The sequence below is a fragment of the Triticum dicoccoides genome, chromosome 5A, assembly GCF_002162155.2.
Source record: "Triticum dicoccoides isolate Atlit2015 ecotype Zavitan chromosome 5A, WEW_v2.0, whole genome shotgun sequence".
Lineage (NCBI taxonomy): Eukaryota > Viridiplantae > Streptophyta > Magnoliopsida > Poales > Poaceae > Triticum > Triticum dicoccoides.
Window position 1 is genome coordinate 607,217,299 of NC_041388.1, and position 6,790 is coordinate 607,224,088.

General features: G+C 51.9%; 1 pseudogene; it reads left to right on the forward strand.

Annotated features, from left to right (window-relative positions):
• Positions 1–4,353: 4,353 nt before the first annotated feature.
• On the forward strand, positions 4,354–5,196 carry LOC119300132 (annotated as a pseudogene).
• The last annotated feature ends 1,594 nt before the right edge of the window (positions 5,197–6,790 follow it).

Here is a 6,790-nt window from a genome sequence, read left to right on the forward strand (position 1 = left end):
AGGAGGGAGGCCAGTCGATTGCCCTGGCGTCGACTGGTCTTTGCAGTAGAACCAAGTCGACTGCCATCCGCGAACTGAATCGGGGAGAATCATGGCCGGAAAGGAGCTTTTTCCCCCTCGTCTGGATGCCAAGACCCCCACACATCTGGATCACTTGGGTCCTCTCGTCACTCGGATTAGCCCTTTTCACTGTCTGGGAGCGACAAGTGAAGATATGCTTGAAAAGACCCCAGTGAGGTCGACAACCCAAGAAGTTCTCACACAAGGAAATGAACGCGGCAAGATAAACTATTGAGTTGGGGGTAAAATGGTGGAGTTGAGCCCCAAAGAAGTTCAGAAACCCTCGGAAGAAAGGATAAGGAGGCAAGGAAAACCCACGGTCGACGTGGGTGGCAAGAAGAACACGCTCACCCTCCCGAGGCTGCGGCTCGGATTCCTTCCCCGAAAGCCGCGCCGCGTCGTAGGGGATCAGCCCCCCTTCGGCCAAGTCGTCGAGGTCGTCTTAGCAGATCCTCGAGTGGATCCAGTCGCCCTGGATCCAGCCCTTCGGCAGGCCAGACCGCGAGGAAGATCCGCCCTGGCTGGTCGCCTTCCCCTTCGACTTCGCCGTCGCCTTCTTGGCCCGCTCCAGAGCCGCTGTCTTCTCCCTCCCCATTGTCACCGACGAGGCGCGTGCGGTGCGGTGGTGTTAGGGCGAGAGCGAGCGCGGCGGAGGGACGTGAGGGAGAGAAGAGGTAATGGGATGCACTGCTCGGGGGACTCCGGTCCAGGCGCTTTATATCAGGCCGCTCCCGAGTGGCTGACGGGTAGGCCCAGGCGGCCCTGTCAAATCCCGCAACGACCGCACGAGCGATACGTGGTGAAAAAGGTGGCGCGGGGATCAAGGCGACTCTGCTCTATCTCGTCCGATTACTGCGGCCTCCCCCGTCCCGCGCGCTTCCCAAAATTCAGATCCCACTAAATCCGCGGGCAGCGAATAACTTGTCAGACCAAGGATCTCCTCCACACCATCACTCGGAGCCTTACAAGTAAAGAAACCCACTCGACGAGGAATTAAGAATGGATCAAGGCGACTGGAAAGGAAGTTGCTGCCATCAGTCAGGCCCGTTGATCTGAAACTAGATATGCTCACGACATGAAAAACGAGTCGGAGAAGCTCTCAAATCCTTCCCCACTCAAACCTCGATCCATTCGGGGGCTAATGATGAAGCTATGTACCTAGGTAGGGTCATGGACCTGTCCTACCTACCCTACCCGAGGACATCTCTAGAAGAAATCACCTTTCAATCGACTTGAAGGTGTTCCACTCGACAGACTCGAAGACACTCGACAGACTCGAAGACACTCGACCAAGAAGCAATCACTCGACCAAGATCCAACCACTCGACGGCCAGGAGACCTAAAGTCACTCCGCACGCTAACGGTCGGTCATTAAATAGTTTTTTATGGTCATCATAGCACTTTATTACTAGCGTTACCAGTAACACCTCGCCTTAATGAACATTGAACCCTTGGTAATGTGGGCTGGCCGGGGGCCTGACGCACTCTATATAAGCCACCCCCCCTCCGAGACAAGGGTTCGCACCTCTGTAACTCATACACGCATAATCCAGTCGACCGCCTCCGGGCTCCGAGACGTAGGGCTATTACTTCCTTCGAGAAGGGCCTGAACTCGTAAACCTTGCGTGCTTACAACTTCTCCACAGCTAAGATCCTGCCTCTCCATACGTACCCCCCTACATCACTGTCAGGCTTCGAACCACGACACCAGGCGCCCTCGTCTTTAGTAGGCTGGCCCATCTAAATGGTTTTTGAAGGTTCTATAGACCGGTTTGGTTCGGTTTTAGAACTCAAACTAGTCTATAAAAACCTAAAACGGTTTACAGAACATTTCATGCGTTTCTTTTTCTGTTTATATTTTTTTGTGTTCCTTTCATTGGGTTTCTTCAGCTTTTTATCTTTTTCCTTTTCCCTTTTCCTTTTGGTTTTCCTTTCTTCCAACACATGTCGATCATACGGGGCTGCCACCCAGATGTATAGGTCAGGCTATGTCGAAAGGACAATGCGAACAGGTCGACGAATTGGCCACCACGTAAAATCACCAAGCTGCCACCCATGCCATGCGAAGCAAGGCCCTACCCCATGGGGCCATGGCAGAATCACCATCCAAGGTCGTCGCCCGGCTTCCACCACCCTCACCGGGAGAGCAACGTAGCGCAAACATTAGCTCTAGCGAGCGCCAAGGTCATGGCCTCATAGGAGACACCTCCAAGAAGATGTATCATCGTAGATGCCATCGTTGCCCACTCCGACGGAGCTTGAGTTTTCACCCGGATACCGAGACGATGATGGAGGTAGAAACAAGCTCACGACCACGCCCCCAATAAGGAAAAGATGACACACAAGGTGTCTTCATGGTCAGCATCAATCAACTTCGGTGCTAGGCTTTCGCCCGGAGTTCTGACACCCTGACAACCTCCATGGGAAGCAAGCTACTGCACAAACCCAGCTCTGTCACTCACCACCACGTAAAAACAATATCCGCTTCGGCCGCGACAGGCACCGTGCCTGCCGTGAGGGCCAGATCCACACTCAAAGCTCTCGATGTGTGCCCCCACAGCAGCCACGACAAGGCCCACCAATGACCCCACCCCGGGGCCGACATCCCAGCCCCTCACGCGTCGCTGCACAACCTCACACAGGGTTAAGAGCAACCAACGCAACTGTCGGTTGCAGAACAGATCCGCGCATCACGACCAACACTCGCCGTCCTTCCGCATGGCTCATCGCCCTCGCCACGAAACTACAAATGCCAGCCAGAATCGCCACATCCCAACCAGCCTGCCACCCCGCAGTGGCCCGCCGCAGCCGCCACCGATTACACCAGATCTACGCCGGGACCCCGACTCGCCCCTCTTCAAGCAGCAATGCCGAGGAACCGCTGATGCGCTGCGTCAACCCCGCCACTGCATCCTCGGGAATGCTCCATTGGCATGCCCGTGTCGCAGAATTGCAATCGTCACCCTAGTCGACCCAGACGGTCGCCAACTCCAACACGAGGAGCATCCCCGAGGTTGCCGCCACCGCAACAATAGGAACCAGCGGCAATGGGGGGAGGAAGTGCGGGAGAGGGAGGAGTTTGGGTGGCGGTGCAACACCGGGAAGGGGGTGGAGCTATCATGCATGTAGATACGGTAATCTCTTTCCAACCTTGTCGTGAGTCCATGATGGTAATATGCGACAAAACGAAGTAAATTCGTACTTCATCCGAAATTAGTTGACACTCAAACGGATGTATGGTAAGCATCAACTAATTCTGAAAAAAAGAGAGTAATTGCACTAATTGACTCCTTCGCACGTGTGCATCGGAACGCTCGCTTTCCGACCACGGAGGCCGCGTTGTTCCTTTTTGGCAACCGTAATTAAAAACAGTTCATCTAATTCACATCTAGATATATTTTTAAGAATGTCACATCTAAATTCCCACAAATATATAATGCAGCAACAAGAAACAAAAAAATTAAACCGCAAATAAAATGAACATCAGTTTAGATGTGACATAACTATGTCACATTTAGACGTGTTCTAAACACATCTCTACTATCTAAAAGAAACGGAGCGTTCCGTTTCCCTCTTACGTCCCTTGTTCGCTCGCCCCGTCTAGATGCATATGGGCCAAGCCCCGCTAAAGCCCACATCGATCTGGCTAGGTAGGTTAGCGTCAGCTCCAACCCACCTCTCCCCATCGCTCCTCAGCCGCCGCTCTTCTTTCTGCCGCTCGACCCCCTCCGCCGCTGCCCGCCCTCCTCGGCCCGACCACACCGTCGCACTTGCCGCCGCGGCTGCTGGTCCGGCGAGGCCTACCGCCCCTAGCCCACATCGTGATGATCTCTCCGGTCTGGCGGCTGCGCCAATACCAGCCTCGCCGGCGTTGCGAGCGTTATCCACGTCGACCTCACCTCCCAAAAGCGGCGACGTGTCCTTCTCGTTGCTCCATCACGGTGCGCAAGATCGGCGAGTTGTGGCTGGTACTACATGAGGCGCCCGCGAAGAAGCAACGGAACTGGTTGGAGATGCGGCATCGGCCGAACAAGACCCATGGGTAATTGATTAATTAATAACTATATAATCAGATGATTTCTTGGCAATTGCTTGGGAGGCTGCATGGTGTTTCTTAGATGCCTTTTTTCCCTGTCATCAAAAGAATAGAGTGCCATATCATGATACAAATTCATCCAAACTCTTGTGTTTGTACTCAATTTGATTTCTATTTATGCATGATTAATCGTTACCGTTATGTTTGGTCATGCAGATTGCACGGAGAAACTCATGCAGATTGCTAGCTAGGAAACCATGGCCGTCATGAAAGCGAGGAAAGCAATCAAAAGATCAACTTCCGCGACCGCTGACGCCGGAGCCAGAGCCAGCAGCTCCATGTCCATGGCGCCTCCGCCCAGTCCCGGCGGGTTTAACGAACTCAAGCAGCCGTCGCCGCTGCCTCCCGACGTCTACTTCAACCCGACAAATGCGGATAGTATGGGGTTCCTCAACCGGTGGATCGCCGGCGACGACAAGATGCCGGACGCGCGGGGTTTCATCTTTCACGTCGACATGTACGCCAACGGTCCCTGCGCGTTGCAGCAGCTTCACCCGCCGGCCAGCGCCCGCGCGGGCTAGCACACCTGATGGTTCCTTGGCGAGTCCAAGTTCCAGAGCCCGTGCGCGGCGACCAAGAACAAGCGCGCCGACTGCAGCGTCCAGACCGGCGGGTACTGGCGGCTGGAGCATACCAAGGAGGAGCTTCCTGAAGAGCGAGGGCTTAAGAATAGCTTTGGGTTCTACTGCGTCCCGTCCCCATCCTAGAAGCGCAAGACGCCGTGGCTCATGCAGGAGTTCACCAGTGACAGGGATAGGGGCGCCGGCAGGAAGTGCGTGCCTGCGCTCCACAAGATATACGTCACGCCGCGCACCACCGACGAGGGCCTGAGGGGAGTCTACGGGGAGGACGGCGTGACGGGGGGCATCAAGAAGCTTGTCCCGGTAGACTATTTCGCCACTACCGCCACGTTGATGCCCCCGGGGAGTGTCCGTGTTCTCCGGCAAGAGCAAGATGAGCTGCCACAGGCGTCGAATCTGCCGCCTTCGCTCCCCGCCTCTTCCTCATTACGGCAGCGTGCGACGGCCAAAACTTCATGAAGGTATTTGAATGTGGTATGGATCAATGGCATAACCATGTGTCTTCTGTAGCATATTGCTTAGATGTGAGGGGCAGTAGCAGTAAGGGCCTTCGTTGCCTTACGTCCTCTCTTTCCTCTAGCCTCCTCGAGTCCAGCGGCTGGAGTCCACATGACCAGTTTCCCCCCTTCGTGTGGGTGAGGCAAGGAGATGAACAGATCCGGCAAGCGCTTGCAGAGAACGAGGCCAGCGTTGTCGCTGCCAGCGGAGTCCACGCCATCGTCTACCTCATCTTGTCTTTCTGCGGTACGGCAAAACAAATCACGCTCAGTTCATTTCTGTACCCGCTTTTGTTCCAGTCATTTTTGGTTTCCAGGTTGATTCACTTTCCTATAGTTTCTACATTTGTATCATTTATTTCTGAAGTAATAGAGTAGGTTTGAGATTATGTTTTTCTGAACGGGTTGTATAGTATCTGTAGTTAATACTGTCCACCATAATTTACACTTTTCATTTGATAACGGAAATAATTGTAGGGAATAGCAAAGCATAAGCTCAAATGGTTTGGTTATTTAACTGGGTTTTCAGTTTTTTCATAGTCATCTACAGATTTGGACCAACAAGACATGATGGTCGGCGGGTTATTTAACTATGGTCTTTCTTCTTCATTATCAATTCGTCAGCTCTGCTGCTGGGAGCCGCGGACCTCATTGGAAAGGAAATAACTTGTAGAGGGCGTATAAGGAGATGCCAATGGAAAAGAGATGAGTTGAGTTTGTGTTTGGAGATCTCAATGAAAAAGAAATGGAGAGTGTAGAGTGGTAAGAGGAGGAATCGAGCCAAGTCCTATTTTATTTTATTTTGAGCTTGGAGCCAGTCCTATATTTGTCACAAGACGTGATAGACATTTGCTTGATGCCCATCCCCAAAAGGAAAATAAAAATATTTGATTGATGCATTCAGTTTTTTTATGGGGCTGAAAGAGTCTTGTTAGGGTGCACGTTCATTATAATAGAGGTGGAATTTTAATATAATCACCACAAAGCTATATTATCATCCAGTGTAACTTTTCTCAATATATTTTGTATCCCGTAGCACTAACGGGTATTCACCTATAATAATATTAGAAAGTCAAGAATGTTGCCCTAAAGATATAGGTTAAACACATTCAACATATACCCCGTTACAATGCACGGGCAACTAAATCATGGGTACAAACTGATAAACATTTATATTCATATAAACAAGCAAAAACAAACTAACATACTAGAATATTTATATCTCGTTGCAACGCACGGGCATTATCCTAGTTCAATTAAAAAAGCAAGAGCTGCCACTTTTTTCATGCGCGTCAGCCACAACACGAGGCCAAGGGTAACGTGCACGACATGACATGCAGGACCCACGCCTAATCTCTCGGCCCCCTGTTTAAACCCCACTTATTGCAAATCTACTCAATCCACTGATTTCAGGACAGCGATTGGGAATAAGTAATCCTACGCACTTTCCAAACCAGGAACGAAACAACCTGTCGGAAATCGGCCGTTCCCACGCGCGCGCCTAGTACACCCTCTGTTTCTAAATGTAATGGTAGGCCTTGGCAGTTCAACACACA